This window comes from Lissotriton helveticus, chromosome 1_1, assembly GCF_964261635.1.
Source record: "Lissotriton helveticus chromosome 1_1, aLisHel1.1, whole genome shotgun sequence".
Classification (NCBI taxonomy): Eukaryota; Metazoa; Chordata; class Amphibia; order Caudata; family Salamandridae; genus Lissotriton; species Lissotriton helveticus.
In genome coordinates this window covers 689,579,896-689,603,243 of record NC_136057.1, presented here as the reverse complement: position 1 = coordinate 689,603,243, position 23,348 = coordinate 689,579,896, and positions in this window count along the sequence as shown.

The window sequence follows — 23,348 nt, the reverse complement described above, 5'->3', positions numbered from 1 at the left end:
ATTTTAAAAGCAGCGTTGCTCCCGGAGTCGCCTCGGGAGTTCTGGTGAGATGCAGGATGTCCTGTTTCAACTTGGAGACGTATTTGGACAAAAATACGGAGAACATCTTGTGTTTGCTAGTACTATGCAAACATTATTTCACATTTATAACAGACTCTTATTTCCTCCTGCTATACTTTCTCACAAATACCCAGATATTCTTGATAGTAGTTGGTCATTCCATTCACACCCTGTAGACATCAAACTTTTATTATTGACTTATCTCTCAGTACATACATTTTGGATGCAAGTCTGGAAGCAAATTAACTAAATTTTTAACTCCACAATACACCTTTCCATAATTAATGTTTTCTTGAGCAGTCTGGCTGATTGTTGGCCTGCAGTTTCCACTCATTCAAGAATGGTAGATGCATTTCTAGCAGTGGCATTCCAACAAATAATGAACACATTGGAAAGATTTCTGCCAATTATCCTTATAAGCTTGGTGGCTTGACACATCTTACTGTCATCCCTTCCCACTGGTTCTTAATTGTTCTGTTTTGTGGTCTCCAATCTCAAATATTTTGGCCAAACAAATGCTATCCTCTTCTCGACGCCACCCTAATATGGAGGAAGTTCAAAAACCTCCTTGATGTTCCTTTCTTTTCTCACTTTGAATAATGATTTATTGTTGTTTCTGTACAGTACATGTAGATTTATAGTAAAATGTTATATTATCCACATATGTGTTATTTGATTGGCCATCTATGATTATCTTGTTCTATTATCCCCTTTTTTACCCCTTTTCGTCCTCCCCTTTTTCCCCTCAAATGTATGTTTTTCATTGGTTTGAATGCCTTATTAAACTGTATTTTGTTTATTTCTAATAGACCAACTTTTATAACTTAAAAAGATCACTGGTAAAACCTACGATATCCCACTTTCATTCTCAGGTTCTTCTCATATACATGTTTCATCAGAAAACTCACTCATCTAAATTAAAAAAGAAAAACAAGTGGAATAATGAATGAATGATTCTTAAGTAAACCGCTTTGTGATACAATTGTCTCTAATAACAAAATATGAGCCTGCCTAATGCTCCCTTACCAAATGAGAGAAGACTTGACTGTTCAAGATGCCACTTCAAAAGTTAAATTTCTTCCAGTCACAAGCTAAGAAAATCCAGATTGGAGCCATCGATTTGTTCTGTGTTCCACAATTCTACAATACGTTTGCAAACAAAAGAGAACACATCATCATTCCTATTGTCATTGAACCAAAAAAAGAATTATCTTCCAAAATACATGGCAAAAGACAAGAATGTTCCTGAAGAATATTCCATAAGAACAACACTAAAATCAACATTATCAAATATCTCAGTTTATTTTCATTCATTTCGAAATTCTGTCATGCTAATGTCTCACACTAGCCTAGCAATTGTAAATAAATTAATCATAAATAAACTCACATCTGAATACACCAATTTCGGTTCTCTGTGAGCATAATCCTATGCAATATAAAAATGCTTTAGACATGCAATTCAAGAAAGTTAAAAGCATGATCACATGAAGTGACTTTAATCTATTAACATTACAAACAGAACGTATGTCTCCCAAATTAAATTAAAGATCAATTACTAAGATTGACCACTATAATGAAAATCTACAAAAATACATGTTAAATTTGCCACACCCCATCCATCTAGTGCTTCTTAACTCACACAATTCTAATCCATCAACCTAATCTCCACATCTCGTCTCCTCACACAGCATCATACAAATGAAAACCCTCGCATGTCACTAGTCCTTTGTCTATCACTCCAAATTGTCACACACTGGCAATAATTATTGCGGCAAGGGAAAACACCTATGTGAAGATTACATAATTGTTATCATACCATGTCTCTTTAAAGCATTAGGCCACCCATGACTGCCGATGGCTAGCCACATACCTCGTGACAGCCAAACTGCATTTTACAACACTGGGACCAGCCCTCTCACCCCCATTAACTGAATGGCTCCTGAAATAATATCACATATTGGGATACGAGAAAATCACATATACTATGAATGACCAAGTACATAAATTTGATGCGGCGCACACACAGCTATTGTACCTAACGTACCCTTGTTGGGTCAGGTCTTCTTTACAGGGTCAGTCACAAACCTTTTGCCTTTGCCCTCCACTTTATTTGCTAAATTCATTTTGTTGACCTTAGGATCCTGAACCTTACCACTGATAACCAATGATAAAGTGCTTTTGCTTCCTCCTTTAAACCTAGTAGAATTGGGTTGCACTGAATTGGAATATTTAATTTACTTGCAAGTCTCTAGTAAAGTGGTACTACATGTGCCTTGGGTCCATTAATGAAATGCTACCCAAGGGACTGCACCACTGATTTAGCCACCCACTTAAGTAGCTCTTTCGACATGCCTTAGGCCTGCCAAAGCAGTGGGTATATGCAGTTTTAAACTGTCATTTCCTCCTGGCAAAATAAACCATTTGCCAGGCCAAAGCTTCTTTTTAAACATATAAGTCACCCCTAGAGTAGGCCCTAAACAGCCCACAGGGCAGGGTGCAATGTATTTAAAAGGCAGGACATGTACATTTTTCACTGCTGCAAGGCTGTTTCTCCCATGGGATAACGCTGAAGGTCCTGTATTACATTTAATAAAAGAGAACTTCCAAATGGGAAAAGGGAACAGTTCATGTTTGGTGTCTTCACAATTGTAAAGGACAATCCTCTTTTATGGTAAAGTCAGATTTTGAATTACAGTTTAGAAAATTACACTTTTGGAATGTTGCCCTAGTCTTTAGTGCTGCAGCCTGTCTCTGGTCGCATGACTGGGTGTAGTTGGAAATTGGACTTGTGTATTCCTCCTAGACAACCATGCACAATAGAGAGCCTAGGTGTGCCTGGGTGAGTTATCATTGGCAGGATGGAAGGGCAAAGGTAGGCACAGCCCCACTTACACCTGAATAGGCTGTGTCCAGCTTTCACCCAAAGGATTGCATACCTCCGGTACTTAGTCTGGCTCCAGGGGAGGCAGGAAACCTGAGGACTTCAAAGGGAGTCCTCTAGAAATGTCTCCCACTTCAAAGAAGAATATTGGACCTCGGACAACAACTCTTAAGTACACTTCTGGACCTGTGAAAGACTGCCAGGAAGAAGGAAAGCTGTGCTGCTGAAAAGACTGCCACTCTGCTGGACTGCTACCATGAAGGCCTGTTGCCTGCTGTGCTAGTCTGCTGACCTCTTTCTAGGGTGGGAAGGACTGGACCTGCAACCTGTACTCAGGGACACCAGAGTGACTCCAAGAGTTAATATATTGTAACCAGCTCCTCGACTTTGCAACTGTGAGCCCAGTCCTGAACCCTTGAGAATGGGCCTGAAGTTGCTCTACCACCCCATCTGTAGATATAGAATGTAAATGTAAATGTAAACTTCACATTGCAAGCCTGCAACTTCTTCAGAACAATCCGATGCGTAACACATCCTCGATGTGGACTTCACATCACAAGCCCCCCCTTGTCAACGGCCTCATCAATGACGATGCAGGACCCCGCATCACAGCCATGCAGCTCCCCAAAACTGATGCTGTGCTACACATCTCCAAACCAGACCCCTTATCGCCTGGGCTGCTTGCCGAATCCTAAACGCGGAACCTCACAATGCTCTGCAGTCAAAATTTAAGGACCTAACTGGGTCTCCTCCTTTATCAGTTTTTTTAATGTGGGTCAAATCACTGTTTTGCCGCTGTTTATAGACCTAGCACTGCTGTTGAACTTATTGTGTCCCATAACATGTATCCGTTAGTGTATGTTCTGAGGGTCAACGGCTTACTTGACTCCTGTATGTGCTGGATGGGCAGGGCAGGGCGGACTATGTTGTCACTTTAGCTAAGGCATAATCACTATCTCTCTATGGTGAGATACACTTCATACCATCTAACTGATACTGTTATATCCTGCCATCTTGTACCATGCTATGACAATTATGCTATATTGTATTTGTAGCAGCTGCCCTTTCTATTTAGCACGGGGATATAAGCGATTATTGGAGTACAATGGTATAGTGTGCTCATTATCATTAATACTGTTATTTCTGTTTTAATCTCTAGAGGCATTCTAGAGATGAAGTTCTATTTTTTTGCCAGGCTTGGATGCTGATTCACTATTATTTGATTTACACAGGCATCAACCTCTGAATGGCGTTTTCACTTTCATTTTTGTTGTTGTCATCTAAGTGTTATAAATTGTGTTACCTGCTTGCAGACGTGTGGTCTATATTAATTTAAACGGGCGCTCTCATTTTGTCTAAAAATGTATTAGCAATAACTACATTTACATATATTTTATTTTTGCCCTACACAGAAAAATAAAATGCACTTGTTTTTCCATATTTTTCACAGAAAATCAAACTTCATAATACAAATAAATCAGCTCTAAGGAAAGAGGGAAGATGGAGATTTGGGTATGGTTGGGTGGCCTTTCACAGCTAATGGCACTCGGTAATTGATATTGAAGACGTGCATAGCACGCATGAGTGTCTTCGTTGAATGCACGCGTTTGAATCCATTAGCACTCAGGGAGCTATTTTCCCTGTAGAATGATTCGGTGTGCAGTAAGTAATGCACGGACTCGCGTAGAGAAGGAAGCATTTTCATGTAGACCGTGGATATGCGGCACAGAACATTTCGGAGGGGTGTGGTTTCCTTTCAGCATGGCGAAAAAAATATCTAGCACGTAGCAAAAGGATGTATACTTGACCTTTGAGAGAAAGTATTTGAACCAGAGAAATCAGAAGTAATATGATCTGTACCCCAGTCATAATGCTTTAAATCGGACACGCAAGGATCACAAATACATTTTTTATAGCAGGCATTATTTTCCTCATACCCACGATGAAGCACCAAAGTGCATTGCTGACAAGCAGCACGCTAGCACTGGGGAGTGAGGGCGGAAGAGTGGGTGCCTGTCATGTGGCCCTTAGGGGTAGAGTTTCTCTTGCTGAGCATGAAGGCCGTATTGCGCTCGTATCCTTCTTTGTTGATGCGCCACAAATAGGATGCATGAGCATTATGACATTTACATTGCAATGTAATTTGGTGGTGCGACTGTTTGGCAAAAAACACTCGAAACATGTCACAGAAAGCGCGTGGCTGCACCTAGGCAATGGCATAGGAGAACATTGTGAGAAAATACATGCCTTGAAGGGATGCAGATGTCTAGAAGTGTTGAGTTGCTGATATCATATTATATAGACCACACTGATAATTGGCAGGGCAATTACTCTTGGGATGAGGAATAGCCCAGAAGTGAATGATGTTGCTCTTCTGTGCTGCAATCCTGAAACAACAAGAAGTCAGATACGTTTTAAGGCATGGGCAAAGTTGGCTCTGGCCCAGGGCCACAGCCTTTCAGGGGCCCCTTGACATAGCCTGCTCTGTTCTGCAGAGAGTTTTGCCCTAATGGCCCTGAATATTTCTTAAACACATTGTTTTAAATACCGTTTTCGGGCCCCTTGACATAGCCTGCTCTGTTCGGCAGAGAGTTTTGCCCTAATGGCCCTGAATATTTCTTAAACACATTGGGCCTTATTTATGAAGGCCTTGCGCCGCTGGTGCGTCACTTTTTCCCATTTTAAAAGTGGCGCACTGGCGGCGCAAGGCCTTCATAAATAAGGCCCATTGTTTTAAATACCGTTTTCTTTTAATTTATTTTTAATCTGGGTTATGTGGGAGAGTCTATTGCAGACATTTTGCAGAGAAATGTTGTGTTTATATTTCATGATTTATCCATTAAAAAAGTTTATTTTAGGGGAGAGGAGTTGGCCTAACGGCTAGGGCGCTAGACCTCGCACCTGGGGATCTGGGTACGAGTCTCGGTAACAATGCCAAAAAAACCTCCTGTGATTCTGGGCAAATCACTTAATCTCCCCGTGCCTAAAATGAATGTGTGTCCGTCCTCATGTAATGTGACTGGTGCTATGTAAAGCGCTCTGATACCTGATTCGGTTCGGGTCTAGTTCGCGCTATATAAAACTCTACAATAAAAAAAAAGTTTCTTTTAGATCCAAACAGGACCTCACATATGACACATGAGATGGTTTCACAGAGATTATTTGCAGTAATATTAGTGAGTTGCCGCTGTTAAAATATTAAAAGCACACATCACTATCCCTGAATATTAGATGTGAACACATTTAGAGTTTGGTCTCCTGTGCCTGTGCACTGTTAGTGACCTGGCCAAAGAGGGCATGAAAGAGCAGAAGTTGGATCATGAATTCAAAGCTGATCCAAACAGGGGCCCCCAAAATACGTTTGGTTCAGAACCCCCCAAATCCTTAAAATGTCTCTACAACAAGTAAGAGCTTGCTCAACAAGATCCATATGGAAACCAGTGTACATTTTGGAGTCCCTCAAGCATCATCACTCGCTCCTTGATTACTTCCACAAATCAATTATTCTTATCAGATCCAGCTATATGCGCATGGCTCAAATCTTCCACAAACCAAATAAAAATTTATCTGATCAAAACAAATTCTCAACCTGCACAGAACACAATTCCTGGGGGCGAGACAGTGGGGACAAATCCAGATCCATAATTTTCAGTTTAAGGTAAAACACCTTCAATACTCTTCCATTTATTTAGCTAAAAACCTTGGGTCAATCTCCTCTATAATCATTAAGTGCAAAAACTTGGGAAATGTCTTTTACAAGGATATGTTTTTGACCCTCAGATAAACTCCATGGTTAAGAGCACCAATTATCAATTTTCCATGATGACAAAATTAAGACCTCTCCTCCTGACCTCCCAATTCATTAAACTTACAGTGGCACTGATCTTCTGTAGGCTGGATTATTGCAACAGGGACTATGCCGGACTGAATACATTTAAAATTAAAAAATTCAAAAAAATATTCAAAACTAAGCAGCTAGAATTTGTCTTCACCTCATAAAATTCAAAGCAACCTCATCAGCAGTAAAAGCCACCCTTAGCTCCTTGTATACCACCGGATAACGTTTAAAAACTATAGATTGTGCATAAAACATTACACTTGTCTAGCATCACTTATCACTAGCCATTGGCTACAGTGTACCAACCAAAAATAATCATACTTATCAACTCATTCAGGAAGTGCCAAAAGAATGAAAGTTGGGGGTAAATCATGAAAATAAAGAGGCTCATGCCTTTGGAATCCTAACCATTTCCACTGAGAAGTCTAGAAGACCACTGTCAAGTCCCACCATCTGACTGGGAGGTCATCATGTAAAGGATTTCACTGTTTCCTTATTTCATATGTGTTAGAAATTGGGGTCTTTAGTTGGCAATGGTTTACACCTTTGTCCAAGTAGGGACCCTTCTTTCTAGTCAGGATAAGGGGAATACACTTCTAAAATACCCCTCGCTCACTTCCTTGGTAGCTTGGCATGAGCAGACAGGCTTATCTCAGAGGCAGTGAGTAAAGCATGTGTGAACACATACAATAATACAGTGAAAACACTACAAATGGACACCAGAGCAGTATAGAAAAATAAGTAATCTTTATCTAAACCAAACAAGACCAAAATGACAAAATCCAACATACAATAATCAAAATGTGACTCTTATTTTGTTTTATTTATTTATTTATTTTAAAAGTTTTATATAGCGCTGGCTAGACCCAGAGGTATCAGAGCGCTTTACATGATCAGGATAGAATAAGGCACACTTGGTATAAAAAGTATAATAACAAAGTAAAAAACAACAAAATTACAAAAATCAAGGAGGAAAGAAACAGGAGTTGAAGCAGTATAATACTAGAATATAGGTAGATTGGATTCCAGGAAGAGGGCCATATATTACAGAGACAAATATGGTATAGTGAGATGAGATCAGGAGTCAGGCACAGGATTAGGATCCCCAGTAGTAGTTAAGGAGGTGGGTTTTGAGGTCTTTTTTGAAGCTGGCGTACAAGGGGTTACAGAGAAGGTTTTTTGGGAGGGAATTCCAGATAGTAGGGGCATTTCCAGAGAAGGAGCGAGATTGTGTGGCTTTCTTTTTGTGCAGAGGAGGGATTAGGAGGAGGGCGTTGGAGCTTCTCAGAGGACGAGTGGTACCAGCGATAAGGAGTTTCTTGGATAGGTACTGCCGTGCTTTATGAGTAATGCAGGCCATTTTGTAAGTTGATCTCCCTTGGATAGGGAGCCATTTAAGTGATTTGAGAGCTGGGGAGATATGGTTGAAGCGTTTGCAGTCTGTTATGAGCCTTGCTGCAAGGTTGAGCACAGCTTTAATAGGAGCAAGGTGGACCTTGGGGATTCCGCTGAGGATGGCATTGCCATAGTCAATACGTGAAAGAACCAGTGATTGAACTTCAAGTTTAAAATCATCGATGGGTAAAATGTTTTGATTTTTTTTAGGTGACATAAAGTGAAGAGGGCACCTTTGGCAGAGTTTTTGATGTGAACGTTAAGGGTGAGTGTGTTGTCGATAGTAATGCCAAGCGATTTGACGGAGTTACACAGTGTGAGTGAGCAGTTGAGTGCGTTAAGGTCTGAGATCCACAATCGAATGGGGAGACGGTTCTTTTTAGGGGTGAAGAGGATGATTCCAGTTTTGTTTGGATTTTGTTTGAGATGATTTGACTGGAACTAGGATTGAATCTTGTGAAGGGAATTGTTCAGGTGTAAGATGTCAGCGTGAGTTTTAATCTTGTAATAGATTTGGGTGTCATCAGCGTATAGGTGGTAGTTGATGCCTGCTTGTTTAAGAATGAGAGTGAGGGGTTCCATGAAAAGGTTAAAGAGGGAAGGGGAGAGGATAGAGCCTTGGGGGACTCCAAGGGAGACAGGAGAGGTGTTAGAGAGACAATTTTGAATTTTTATTTGCTGAGTTCGGTGTTAAAGGTGTGAGGTGAACCATTTGAGGGCAGTGTCGTTAAGGTCGAAACGGGTCATAAGAACATTGAGTAAGGCTGAATGGTTGACTGTATCGAACGCTGCGGAGAGATCAAGGACGATAAGAAGAGAGGTCTCTCCATTATCAAGTGATTGATGGATGTCATCAATGACATTGAGCTTTGCCATTTCGGTGCTGCACCCTCTCCTGAAGCCAGACTGCAGGGGGTCGAGTAGGTTAAAGTTTTCGATGTGTTTGTCAAGTTGGAGTAGGACACATTTTTCAAGGACCTTTGAGAGAAGGGGGAGGTTGGTGATAGGGCGGAGATTGTTTAGGTCATTTGGGTCAGCATTTGGATTTTTAATTATGGGCGAGATTTGACCAAGTTGAAGGGAGGTGAGGACACACCCCGTGGAGAGAGAGGTGTTGATAATTTTTGTCCAGAATGGGAAAAGTACCTTGGATGTGTCCCAATCATAAACAAAAACAGCAGCAGGGATGGTGATACATTGGTTCCTTAATCCCACGGAAGGTGATGCGTCGGTTCCTTACTTCAGGGAGGTGATGTGTTGATTTCTTTCTGCCATGGAGGGGAGGTGATGCGTCAGTTCCTTACTCAAGGGAAGGTGATGCGTCAGATTTTACTGTGCGAGGCGGTGCTGCTTTGAATTCTTATTGCGGCTCTGGCATTCCTGTAGACGAGCCATCCCAGTGCGATGTGTGGGGATTAGGGAGACGTCAGGTCTCAATGCGGCGGCAGCAGCAATGGCGCTGGGTTGGTCTATCCAGCCGCAGTTCACTGATGCATTGGTTTTTGCAGCCGCACAGCACGGCCTGCGTCGGAATTGGTGCAGTGATCTTGGACTTCGGAGATCAGTGCACAGGATTCAGTGTTCAGCGATTTCGCCAGCCACAGGCAGGTTAGCTGGGGAGCTGGTGGTGAAGTCTTTGTGTTCCTGAGACTTCATAAAAGGAGGCAAGCTCTACTTCATGCCCTTGGAGATCTTGCTCAAGTAGGATATACTAATAAACAAAAGAAGATGCTAGTGCTAGTCAATTAAACACAAAAACCTTTTTTATCCAAAAACATTGGAATCAAACTTAATGTTTTTTGTTTTTATTTACTTTTGGTTAATTTATTTTACTCAGTGTTTCTTTTTTCACATATTATTATTTTTCATTTTTCAAACTTTGCAATTTTTCAGACCTTATGTACAAAACCTAAACATTAATATTTACAAAACACATTTCCAACAAGATCATTCAAACTTTCAAACATACTTCACTCATACCATTACAGATAAAATAACAGCTGGAATTGTAATGTTCACAGCAACGCCATATAACATCTGTTGCCTCAAAAGAGAAAATCAAAACTATTATCTAATCCTTTGATTAGTTCAATCTTTTTTATGGCTATTGACAGTCTACGCGGTTCGAACTCGCGTTTATTTACGGAGTTCTCATAGGACCATAGTCTGTAAATGAGGAAAAAAACCTGCTTTAGAAAGAAGCCCTTTCTTAGTATATGTATGCTAAGCACTCCACTACTACAAGCCTCCTTATCTTACCTCTTTTTAATCAGAGCATAAAGAATTGGAAGTGTCCCCGACGTGTGGTCAATTCTAAGGCAGAAAAATGCAAAATGCACAGTGTCACAATCAGCATTCCACCACTGACAACTAAATCTATTCATGCCATCATACTATAGTCCCACTTACTTTTACACGATGAGCGGGGGTCTGGGGCTTGATAATTTGAACAGCCTGGCTTTCTACCAAAAGAAACCAATAAGTGTTGGTTTCTCGTGTAGCTATTAGTCCACGTTTTGTAAACAACATCTCATGTTTTTTACCTGGTTTTTGACTTCCAGCTTCGGTGTACAAGGGTACGGTGCTCCCACCTGAAGAGAAGGACCGGACAAGGTACAATTAGTAATCCGGAAGGGCCCAGGTCATTATTTAGCTGGAAATTCAGACATAATGCGCAGACATGGTTACCTTCAAGAGTCGGGGCTCCGGGCATAGAATTTGATCCTTCCTCGATTCACACTCTGCGTTCAACTAATGTAGCGTCAACTTCGGGTTTTTTCAAAGGATCACGGGAGATGTAGTTCTGAGCTAGCGCTCCTCATTAAATATGCCAGGTCTATTGTTTATTAGTCCTTGATAAAACTTGCGACATCTTTTGATGTTTTAAATTGCAATGAGTTTATTATTCCAAAGTGTTTAATTATAACTCCATCCATAAGAATGTGTTTTTCGTTTTTTATTTTTATGAACTTGTCGCTCTTAAATTCATCAAGTACGAGCTGTGGACTTGAATTATATCAAGCATTAGTTGTATAGGCTTTTTGGTCATATGTTAGGTTCAGTAACTCGTGTTCTGCTAGATAAAAAGTGCATCATGGAATTTGTAGTTCAGAACTCCTTCCTTTTAATTCTTCGTTAGATTACGACATGTTTTAACTATTTCTTGTTCCAATAGACTTAGCATTCCAAAATATTTAAATATGGCTCATTCCATAAGTATGTATTTTTCATATTATATTTTTGTCCCACAAGTTTGTCGCTCGCAGATCCACCAAGTAGGGAGTTTGAACTTGGGTATTGTCGAGTATTGCTCATGTAGGCTATGTGGTCATATATCAAGTTCAGTCAATCGTGTTCTGATGGACAAAAGTGTATTATGGGATTTGTGGTTCATAGAATTTGTATGTCAATAGTCTGATCGTGCGGTGGCATTGGTGTTAATCAATCTCTGGGACAGTTTTCTGTGACATGGTTGTCAACAAGATCATATTGCAGTTACAAAATTGAAGGATGGGACACATATTTATCCTAATTTGAACAGTTCAGTGAGTTCATTCAGGCCCTCTGTAGCAGAATTGAATTTCACTATCAGCATTGCTTCCCTTCTTGAGAGCTTGGCTTCAAGGTCACCACCTCTTGCATCGTTGTCCACTTTTGAAATCACTGTCCAGGTTAAATCTGTTTCTTTGTGATTCTCAGAAACACTGAGTAAAATAAATTAACCAAAAGTAAATAAAAACAAAAAACATTTGGTTTGATTCCAATGTTTTTGGATAAAAAAGGTTTTTGTGTTTAATTGACTAGCACTAGCATCTTCTTTTGTTTATTAGTAGCTTGTGGCTAAGCTGTGCTATTGGGAGCCCGGACCCAGTGGTGTTGTTCAAGTAGGATATACAGCACACAGCAAAGTCTTTATCCTCTCCTTGGCAGAAACAGCCACTGCAGGCCATCCCCAGACAGCACACAGCAAAGGGGCAGTACTTCTCCTTCAGCTTTTCCAGCTCTACTCCTTGGCAGAGGTTCCTCTTGAGTCCAAAAGTAATCTAAAGTTCTCGGGTCTGGGCCCCAATATTTATATTCCATTTTTCTTTGTCCTCTTATAGCAGAGAGGCTCTGTGCTCAGTCAAAGCCAGTTCTGTCCTCTCTGGTCCAGCTTCCCAGAAGGTGGTGGATAGAGTATTGTGTAAGGCCGACCAGGCCCATTCAGATACAAGGTATTCTCCCCCTCTACTGTAAATGCAGCCCAGGTCTATTCGGTCCAGTCCTGACTTATTCAGGAAAGGCAGGAAAGACATCAACCCCTCCAGTGGCTTGTTTGAGAGAATGCATATCCTCAGCCCCTGTCACTCAAAAGCCAGACAGTCAATCCACAAACCAGTAGAGGCACACAGGATGGCTAAGCAAGAAAATACCCACTTTCTAAAAGTGGTATTTTCACACACACAATATAAAAATCATCTTTATAAAAAGATGCATTTTTTAATTCTGAGTTCAGGCATACTAAACTCCATTTAACTATCATGTCCCAATGGGAAGTTATATTTATAAGATGGTATGAATAAACTCCAATTCTATTCTATGGACAGATGGCTTTTCAATAGTGAAAAATGAAATACACTGTATTTCACTATCAGGACATGTCACACACAGGGGTACTTTGGTCCTACCTTAGGGGGTGACTCACATGTAATAAAAGGATATGTTAGGGTCTGTACTTGCCAGGTCGACATGGCAGTGGAGACTGCATGTAGACACTGCAGTGGCAGGCCTGAAAACCCTTTGAAGGGCTGCTTGTGTGGGTGGAACAATGAGTGCTGCATGCCCACTAGCAGCATTTGACTTACAGGCCCTGGGCACACACAGTGCACTGTACTAGGGACTTAGTAGTAAGTCAAATACGCCAATCATGGAAACAACAAACCATATTCACAATTTAGTCAGAGAGCTTATGCTCTTTAGCACTGATTAGCAGTGATAAAGTGCCCAGAGTCCTAAAACCAACAAAAACTAAGTAAAAAAATGGAGGCCAAAAAGCAAAAAGTTCGGGGGTCAATGCGTTAAAATCAAGGTCAAACAATATGTTTTGGCACAGCATAGTTGAATCACATACACATACTTTCTTTAATTTGATAGCATTTAAGCTCTGTTCCATTACATTCTTCTCCTCTGCGCTCCCATACGCATATTCTCAAGAACGTGTGATAACCATTGCAAAAGTTACTTAACGTAACTTGCAACATCGCAGTGTATCGCGGGAAGATTACGCTTTGTTAACCAAGGATTCTCAACACGGTGGTACCATGCGATAGTCTCCAGATAACGTGTAAAATGACCGCGTTAAAATCAACGCCACGCCGCAAAAATGCGAAACACGAATGCAAAAAAGGCTCAGATGAGGCCAATCGTGATACTGAAATCAGTGAAAACCAGCTACAGGCCTGCAAATCCCACATATCTGGTGGGAAAATCCACTTTAAAAGCTACAATACAACACACCCGAAACAATTCAAAGCGCATAGCAACATGGATGCACCCTGACCAACCGCAGAGGCTGACGCGAACCCCAGACCACCAGCAAGGAACAACGGTGTCAGGGAAGGCCAGGGAAAAGAGAGAAAGGAAGACGGGGTGCAATCCGCAGGAAAACCAGATCAGCGTCACGGAGGTGACCGAACACTACCATCAGCTGGCCCACAATTAGTCTACCAGGAATGCAGTCAGAGTGTCAAGGAGGCCAATGGAGGAGCGATGAGGCACTGGCATGATGTGAAAATCTAAATCAGGCACAAAGCCGCTGCCAACAGGAAGGCAGCAACGGCGACAGGAGGTGAGAGTCCTGCACCATAGGAGGAAACGGAGAACACAGTCATCAGTGTGTAGACGATGCAAGGAGTCAGGAGTGTGGACACAGCTCGGGGGGACCTGACACAACATCCAAAGGGTGAGTAATGACCAGGGACTGGGGGGACGGGGGAGATGGCCACAATGGCACACATGCACAACGAGGTCTAGCACACTGCATACCCAGGATGACCCAGGATCATGTCCATGTTTCCCATAGCACACTCCAGCACACGCACATAGCATGAACAGCAAACCCACATTGACGGCAATGTGGTACAATGCGCAAACACAACGGTGCTTAACAGAGGACACAACTGGGTCCGCACACGCGCAGAAACAGGCCTACTACATCTGACAGAGCTGAAAACTGCCAAATGGAAATGTAGTCCAAATGTACATGGTCCCGCAAATCCAGCACCTCTCAAACAGTCACAATGTACATTGTCATACAGTCTGCATGTAACCAAGAACAATGCACCAACATACATGTCAACACAATGTCAACATGCATCTCCCCATCATATTGCAGAGGGACACACAACATCCCCAGCAGAGCACAGAAGACCACACATCAGTGATGCCGGAGAGGACCACCACACCTTCAACACCAGAGCCCTACAACAGCCAATGGACATCCAACACAACTCACCACCAGGACCAGGACAGCCAAGCTACTCAGAGTAAAACACAGCCCCTGCAACAGACCACACAGCAGGAATCACACGGAAGCATGACTGGCTCACAACACTACACTGAGCCACACATGGCACACCAATGCCAGCTGTCAGAACGCCAAAAAGAGGTGGCTGTACAGGTGTGGGTGGGGTCTGAACCCATGAAAGGTGCACCAGATCACATACGTGGGTGCCCAATATCATTCAAGGATTACCTACACCCCACAAAGGAGACCCACATTGACATTGAGACACATTAAGATGCACATTCCTAGTACATAACCACGCCCAGGGGCACACAAATATCAGTCACACACCCACGTTGAATCTGCATATGATGGCCCAGTCCACTCCCCTTACGTAGTGAGTGGGTGATGTCAAAGCTACATGTCCAAGCTCTACCCGCTGCCTGTGGTGACATGTCTGCATCTGCTGTACACTGCACAATGTAATGTTGCAGGGCACAGGGCCCTCATGCATACAACAAAACCACAGGGACACACGCGGATATTATGTTGAACTGGCTACGGGCATGTGCGCCCGGCCCCTTTATTGGCAGAGCCGCATTGTCAGGGGGCCACTTCCTCGGAGTCTGTACGTTGCTCTATGGGTCCACCTCTCGGTACCTTCATTTCTGGATGCTATTACAGCACTGAAAATGAGAGTGACTAAGTGTGGGGAAGGTTTGGAGGAAGGGAACAGCAGGAAGGGAGACCTGTAAAACAAACAGATAAACATACAAACAATAACAATCAGAATAAATAATTCTCAGGTACTAGACTCTGCTACGCATAGTCTTATTGATAATGAGTCTCTACTTTATCACGAGCCCGTGACACAAGTTATACAAAAAATACACTTCCAAGGAATGTATAACAATCGGTTAACCTTCACTCACCTGAAATCCAGGTTGTTCAACTTGAGAGATAAGACGCTAATTCTCTTCCGTCCCTAAAAATCTATACTAGTCAACTGGATGTACAACTCAGATTGGCAAGAATAGATTCCCTGGGGAAGGGGGAAAAATGGGACAAAATAATGTACAAAAAAGAAACACTCCTCTGGTTACGGCTCAGTTGATTAGACGTCACTCTTTTCTAGCTTAAAAGCCTCCAACAAGTCTTACTTCTGGGAGTTGACAAGTACATCTAAAACATAAGCGAATATGTTATCACACTTCTCTTATAAAAACCATGTCTTGTCTTTTTCTCTATATGTTTATAACATTAGTCAAGAAGATACCTTTGTATAAAACGTGATTCTGATTCACCATAAGGAATTTTTTATGACAAAATGCTATTATCCTTATCTTTAAATCTGTGGAAATAAAATTGCAACAATCACTGACCTGCAATGTTATTCCAGTACACTATATAGTATGACCTTTGCACTAACTTACTAAATAATAACTTCCAAAAACATACGAATAGTATTCATAATGTTCACTGAGACTTAATATGCTCTCAATAAAGTTCTTTCTCTGCTCTTGTATTTTCTTGTTATGCTCAGATTTGTGATCGTGGCAACAGAAGAGTCCTGGATTATGCTTAGGTATTCAAAGGTAAGCCATCGGAAGTTTCATTAGGCACAAATATCTGTTCTTTCAGTTTTGTAGATCCTTCGTTGTTACCAAAGTCTTGATTCTGTAAACAATGTTTGGAAAATCAAAGAATGTACACTCGCAAAAACAAAAGGAGTTGGTAATTACCTTTTTTTCTTTATGCACGCTTCTCTCTATGCGAGCTTTTTCAAAGATCCTACTTGATTTATGATTTCTATTTCTTTTGTTGCAGATCGGACAGGTTTACCCTCGGGACCGGAAAGGAAGATTTTCCGCGAAAGTGTCACCATGCAAACCCTGCCGAAGCTGGATCACCTCCGAAACACTTCTCGCGCTGGGAAGATGCCTTGAAGACTGCAGAGGAACACTCGTGACTAGAGCTGCCCTTGAAATCAGGTGAGGAAGAGGATTCAACGAGCACAAGCGAGTTCTGTTGTAATGTGGGGCCTTTTATACTGTTTCTTTGGGAGGGGTTCTCCAGTTAGGGTGTGGTTAGAAAAACATGGGAAGCATGCTTCAACTGCCATCAAGGCAATGTGTTGAGTATGCAAATGAGCCCCTGAGCTCAAACTGAATATCCAGTTTGTTCCTGCATTAGGTTGTAAAAAAATGTCACTTTGGCCTATGCTTGTGCAAAAGGAGCCAACTTGAAAACCCCACATAGTAAAATATAAAACAAGGAACATTATTCATAACAAAGTAAAAACAAAAGACACACAGAGCCAAACCTCATTACACAGTATGGGGCTGGGCTATGTTCTTAGTACAAACCCTAACACAATCACACCTTGCTAACAGTAAAGTTCAATAATATACAGAGCATATAGTCATAATTATGACACAGTACACAAATGAGCACCTGTGCGAGCTTGCCCAAGCGCTTGAAAAATCAACATACCAAGAGCACCAAAGGACTAATCCGAAAGTTCCACATACACTATGCCAAATTAACCCAGAGCACTAGTCCCTATGTTCACCAACTCAATAAGCAAATGAGCAGAGCTCTAGATCGTAATCGCTGGACCTAATGCTTGACAACACAATGTTTTAATGAATTCCCAAATGCGCCGTCAGAAGTATGAATGTGTTCAGACAATAGTCAAAATAAACTCCAGAGCGCATTGCCAAACACTGAATGCAGCAAATGAGCTCCAAAGTGCACCGAATCCCAACAAGGAAATAATGTTACTCTGTTGCCTTCAAGCAACAGAGGCTTACCTGCAGGCTCAAAGTAAATTGGAATGAACTCACGAGTCAGCAGAGGAGAGAGAGGCTGCTACCACATAGGTTCCAGAATAGTGAGCCAAGCCCAATGGGTGTGGCTCCTTTTATAGGCAGACCACGCCCATTGGCAACCACACCTAAAGTGACTGCTGTGTGGGGATTCTGGGATATGGCCACACTCATAAGCAACCACACCCAAAGTGACTGCTGTGTGGGGATTCTGGGATATGTAGCCCCCTATATTTACATCCAGAAGGGAAAAAGGAGACCACATAAAGCAAAATGAACAATGAAAGGAAAATACAAAGAAAACCTTTTGCAGTGCTTAATGTACATGCAAAGGGCACCGCAGCCACCATTTAGCAACAGAAAAATATAGTTTCCCACATCGTACCGCAGTAGGGGTGGGCTCTAGAACGCACGCCACAGAGGCAACGCTAACACACATGATCAGTGATGCCTGTGCTGGATGTGTGTGGTGTGAGTGCATGCCAGCCCGCACATAGTGCTTGGTGCTAGCAACAACCTGAAAAGTGGACACCAGTGCAACAGAAACATAGAAAACTGAATAACAGAGTCAACTGCTGGGCAACATGGAGGGAGCTGGAGTAAGTACAGAGGTCACCCAACATACAAACAGAAGTGTCCGTGAGTTGCAGTGCACTGAGGTTTGGGCACTAGAGCAAAGGGCGCTCATGTGATGAAAATGACTAGGGTTGTGTCCCTTTGGGATTTTCCTGATGCAGACGCAGTGGGGTGTGTTCGACCTGCATTATCTTCCACATCAACATCCCAGGTCTCCCACACTCCCTGAATTGACATTGCTGCACAACCACCCCACAGCACAAAACTCAATCAGTCCATGGATTGCGGTGCACTGAGTTAGTGGTACCTGAAGTGCTGAGCAGGGTAACAGGCAGATGATGGCATCCACAAAAGGTGTGAGCAACTCTGTTAGTCTGTCAGGACCACTATTTCTACTCTGGTAGATGGCGGTTGGAGGTGGTCCTGGCAATGGTGGTTTGTGCTTCCTGCGGTGATGCCCCGTCCGGGCCGGTCAGGACTCGATTGGATGTGTGAGCCCTGGTGGACGGCAGATGAGGCCGGAGGCAGTGGGCAGTGCAGGGCCACAGACACATGATGTTGATGACCCCAAGGTAATCGTCTCAGAGGCCATCAAATATTGAATCAAACAGGGTCCCTGACTTTAGCTGCACAGATGTAGTGGCCCCGTAGGCACAGCAGCCAGCACAGGCACCCTGCCAAGGAATGGTGACTTGCGGTGCACTGAGGTAGGGCCACGTGGACTGGGCGGGTCCTCATCGAAGGTGAATGTGGCGGAGGGTTGCGGGGGACAGTGGAAGGTGTCCTCCAGGGCATGATGCAGAAGGTCTGATTTTATCCAGAAGCAGCAAATAGTGGGGTGGCAATCGACAGCCTTGTTGACAGAACAAATTGGTATCAGCTACATGAGGATGAAACTACCCCCAGTCCATAGCCTCAGATGCCACCAATGCCCGACCAGTGAGTGTCCAAGAATGTCGTGGACTTAGTGGCACCAGGGCTGAGAGGGGATGCAGTCTGCGATGATGCCGGTACACTGATATGAACTCTGCCATTGCTAAAACAAGACTTTGTGAGCTACTGGACTGCAGAGTAGGCCGGAGGCAGTGGTCAGCAGTGGGCCACAGCCACGTGTTATTGGCTCGCAATGCACATAGTTAGTGACACCAGGGCAGTTGACAGTAGTGTTCGATCACCTCCGTAACGAAGATCCTTTTTTGGTCCTGACTGTAACGCATAATCCTCTTACACCTCTCCTTGCGTGCAATATGTACTCTGCCATTGAAAAATAGATGCTCAGTTCCAACTGTGCGACCAACTCGACCACAGTGTAGGCAGTAGGTGTTACCAGCAAGGGTCCACAGAAACGTGTGACGATGATGATATACATAGACTTGGTGACCACATCGAAAGGGGTTACAGTGATGTAAATTCTGCATTGCCATTTGTACCCGGCCATTGCATGATCAAGACTCAGTTCCATATGTGTGACCTACTCGAGTTTAGTGTGACCCGGGAGCAGTAGTCCGCGTGGGCCCACAAACATGTGTGGTTGTGATGCTAAGCACAGACTTGGTGGCACCACGTCGAAGGGAGCATAGTTATTTACAACACGGGGTGGTGATGGACAGAGTCTCTGAATTAAGCAGAGTACTCTCACCCAGTCAAGAGATCAGGGCTAGATCCAACACCGTTTTTTAGCTCATTGCACCATCCCAGTTTCAGAACCTGGCTGTATGCAAATTAGTCTGTCCCTGGCCCAGTGCTTCATGGGAACAGGGCAGACCAGACTACAAAAGCCAATTCTTACACTGGGAAGGAAACAAGCTTCCGGGGACCGGTTTCTGCCATTTCAGGCGTCTTCGGCCCTGCTTGCTTGAATCCTGATGGTGCAATGAGCAAGGGACTCACATCTGAGTATACCCTTCCACGCTTAGGGTGGACAAAATTATTTACAACAAGGGGTGGTGATGGACAGAGTCTCTGAATTAAGCAGAGTACTCTCACCCAATCAAGAGATCAGGGCTAGATCCAACACCGTTTTTTAGCTCATTGCACCATCCCAGTTTCAGAACCTGGCTGTATGCAAATTAGTCTGTCCCTGGCCCAGTGCATCATGGGAACAGGGCAGACCAGACTACAAAAGCCAATTCTTACACTGGGAAGGAAACAAGCTTCCGGGGACCGGTTTCTGCCATTTCAGGCGTCTTCGGCCCGGCTTGCTTGAATCCTGATGGTGCAATGAGCAAGGGACTCACATCTGAGTATACCCTTCCACGCTTAGGGTAGACAAAATTATTTACATCAAGGGGTGGTGATGGACAGAGTCTCTGAATTAAGCAGAGTACTCTCACCCAGTCAAGAGATCAGGGCTAGATCCAACACCGTTTTTTAGCTCATTGCACCATCCCAGTTTCAGAACCTGGCTGTATGCAAATTAGTCTGTCCCTGGCCCAGTGCATCATGGGAACAGGGCAGACCAGACTACAAAAGCCAATTCTTACACTGGGAAGGAAACAAGCTTCCGGGGACCGGTTTCTGCCATTTCAGGCGTCTTCGGCCCGGCTTGCTTGAATCCTGATGGTGCAATGAGCAAGGGACTCACATCTGAGTATACCCTTCCACGCTTAGGGTGGACAAAATTATTTACAACAAGGGGTGGTGATGGACAGAGTCTCTGAATTAAGCAGAGTACTCTCACCCACTCAAGAGATCAGGGCTAGATCCAACACCGTTTTTTAGCTCATTGCACCATCCCAGTTTCAGAACCTGGCTGTATGCAAATTAGTCTGTCCCTGGCCCAGTGCATCATGGGAACAGGGCAGACCAGACTACAAAAGCCAATTCTTACACTGGGAAGGAAACAAGCTTCCGGGGACCGGTTTCTGCCATTTCAGGCGTCTTCGGCCCGGCTTGCTTGAATCCTGATGGTGCAATGAGCAAGGGACTCACATCTGAGTATACCCTTCCACGCTTAGGGTGGACAAAATTATTTACAACAAGGGGTGGTGATGGACAGAGTCTCTGAATTAAGCAGAGTACTCTCACCCAGTCAAGAGATCAGGGCTAGATCCAACACCGTTTTTTAGCTCATTGCACCATCCCAGTTTCAGAACCTGGCTGTATGCAAATTAGTCTGTCCCTGGCCCAGTGCATCATGGGAACAGGGCAGACCAGACTACAAAAGCCAATTCTTACACTGGGAAGGAAACAAGCTTCCGGGGACCGGTTTCTGCCATTTCAGGCGTCTTCGGCCCGGCTTGCTTGAATCCTGATGGTGCAATGAGCAAGGGACTCACATCTGAGTATACCCTTCCACGCTTAGGGTGGACAAAATTATTTACAACAAGGGGTGGTGATGGACAGAGTCTCTGAATTAAGCAGAGTACTCTCACCCAGTCAAGAGATCAGGGCTAGATCCAACACCGTTTTTTAGCTCATTGCACCATCCCAGTTTCAGAACCTGGCTGTATGCAAATTAGTCTGTCCCTGGCCCAGTGCATCATGGGAACAGGGCAGACCAGACTACAAAAGCCAATTCTTACACTGGGAAGGAAACAAGCTTCCGGGGACCGGTTTCTGCCATTTCAGGCGTCTTCGGCCCGGCTTGCTTGAATCCTGATGGTGCAATGAGCAAGGGACTCACATCTGAGTATACCCTTCCACGCTAAGGGTGGACAAAATTATTTACAACAAGGGGTGGTGATGGACAGAGTCTCTGAATTAAGCAGAGTACTCTCACCCAGTCAAGAGATCAGGGCTAGATCCAACACCGTTTTTTAGCTCATTGCACCATCCCAGTTTCAGAACCTGGCTGTATGCAAATTAGTCTGTCCCTGGCCCAGTGCATCATGGGAACAGGGCAGACCAGACTACAAAAGCCAATTCTTACACTGGGAAGGAAACAAGCTTCCGGGGACCGGTTTCTGCCATTTCAGGCGTCTTCGGCCTTGCTTGAATCCTGATGGTGCAATGAGAGTATTCTGCTTAATTCAGAGACTCTGTCCCTCACCACCCCTTGTTGTAAATTATTTTGTCCACCCTAAGCGTGGAAGGGTATACTCAGACATGAGTCCCTTGCTCATTGCACCATCAGGATTCAAGCAAGCCGGGCCGAAGACGGCTGTAATGCCAGAAACCGGTCCCCGGAAGCTTGTTTCCTTCCCAGTGTAAGAATTGGCTTTTGTAGTTTGGTTTGCCCTGTTCCCATCATGCACTGGGACAGGAACAGACTAATTTGCATACAGCCAGGTTCTGAAACTGGGATGGTGCAATGAGCTAAAAAACGGTGTTGGATCTAGCCCTGATCTCTTGACTGGGTGAGAGTATTCTGCTTAATTCAGAGACTCTGTCCCTCACCACCCCTTGTTGTAAATTATTTTGTCCACCCTAAGCGTGGAAGGGTATACTCAGACATGAGTCCCTTGCTCATTGCACCATCAGGATTCAAGCAAGCCGGGCCGAAGACGGCTGTAATGCCAGAAACCAGTCCCCGGAAGCTTGTTTCCTTCCCAGTGTAAGAATTGGCTTTTGTAGTTTGGTTTGCCCTGTTCCCATCATGCACTGGGACAGGAACAGACTAATTTGCATACAGCCAGGTTCTGAAACTGGGATGGTGCAATGAGCTAAAAAACGGTGTTGGATCTAGCCCTGATCTCTTGACTGGGTGAGAGTATTCTGCTTAATTCAGAGACTCTGTCCCTCACCACCCCTTGTTGTAAATTATTTTGTCCACCCTAAGCGTGGAAGGGTATACTCAGACATGAGTCCCTTGCTCATTGCACCATCAGGATTCAAGCAAGCCGGGCCGAAGACGGCTGTAATGCCAGAAACCGGTCCCCGGAAGCTTGTTTCCTTCCCAGTGTAAGAATTGGCTTTTGTAGTTTGGTTTGCCCTGTTCCCATCATGCACTGGGACAGGAACAGACTAATTTGCATACAGCCAGGTTCTGAAACTGGGATGGTGCAATGAGCTAAAAAACGGTGTTGGATCTAGCCCTGATCTCTTGACTGGGTGAGAGTATTCTGCTTAATTCAGAGACTCTGTCCCTCACCACCCCTTGTTGTAAATTATTGAAGGGAGCATAGTGACTTAACCTCAGCCAGCCTTAAATGATGTTCCCTGCCATGGTGTAATCAAGACTCAGTTCCAATTGTGTTTAATACGCTGTGGATGCCGGCGGAGCATGTCAACAAGAATGGAGTTCTGCGGACCTGTGTTGCGGAGTCCATGATGGTCCGAGGAGGCTTCCAAGGTCATGGGCCTTGGGCCTGGAGCTTGCAGCGGCACGTGGTGGCCCCTCTTTGA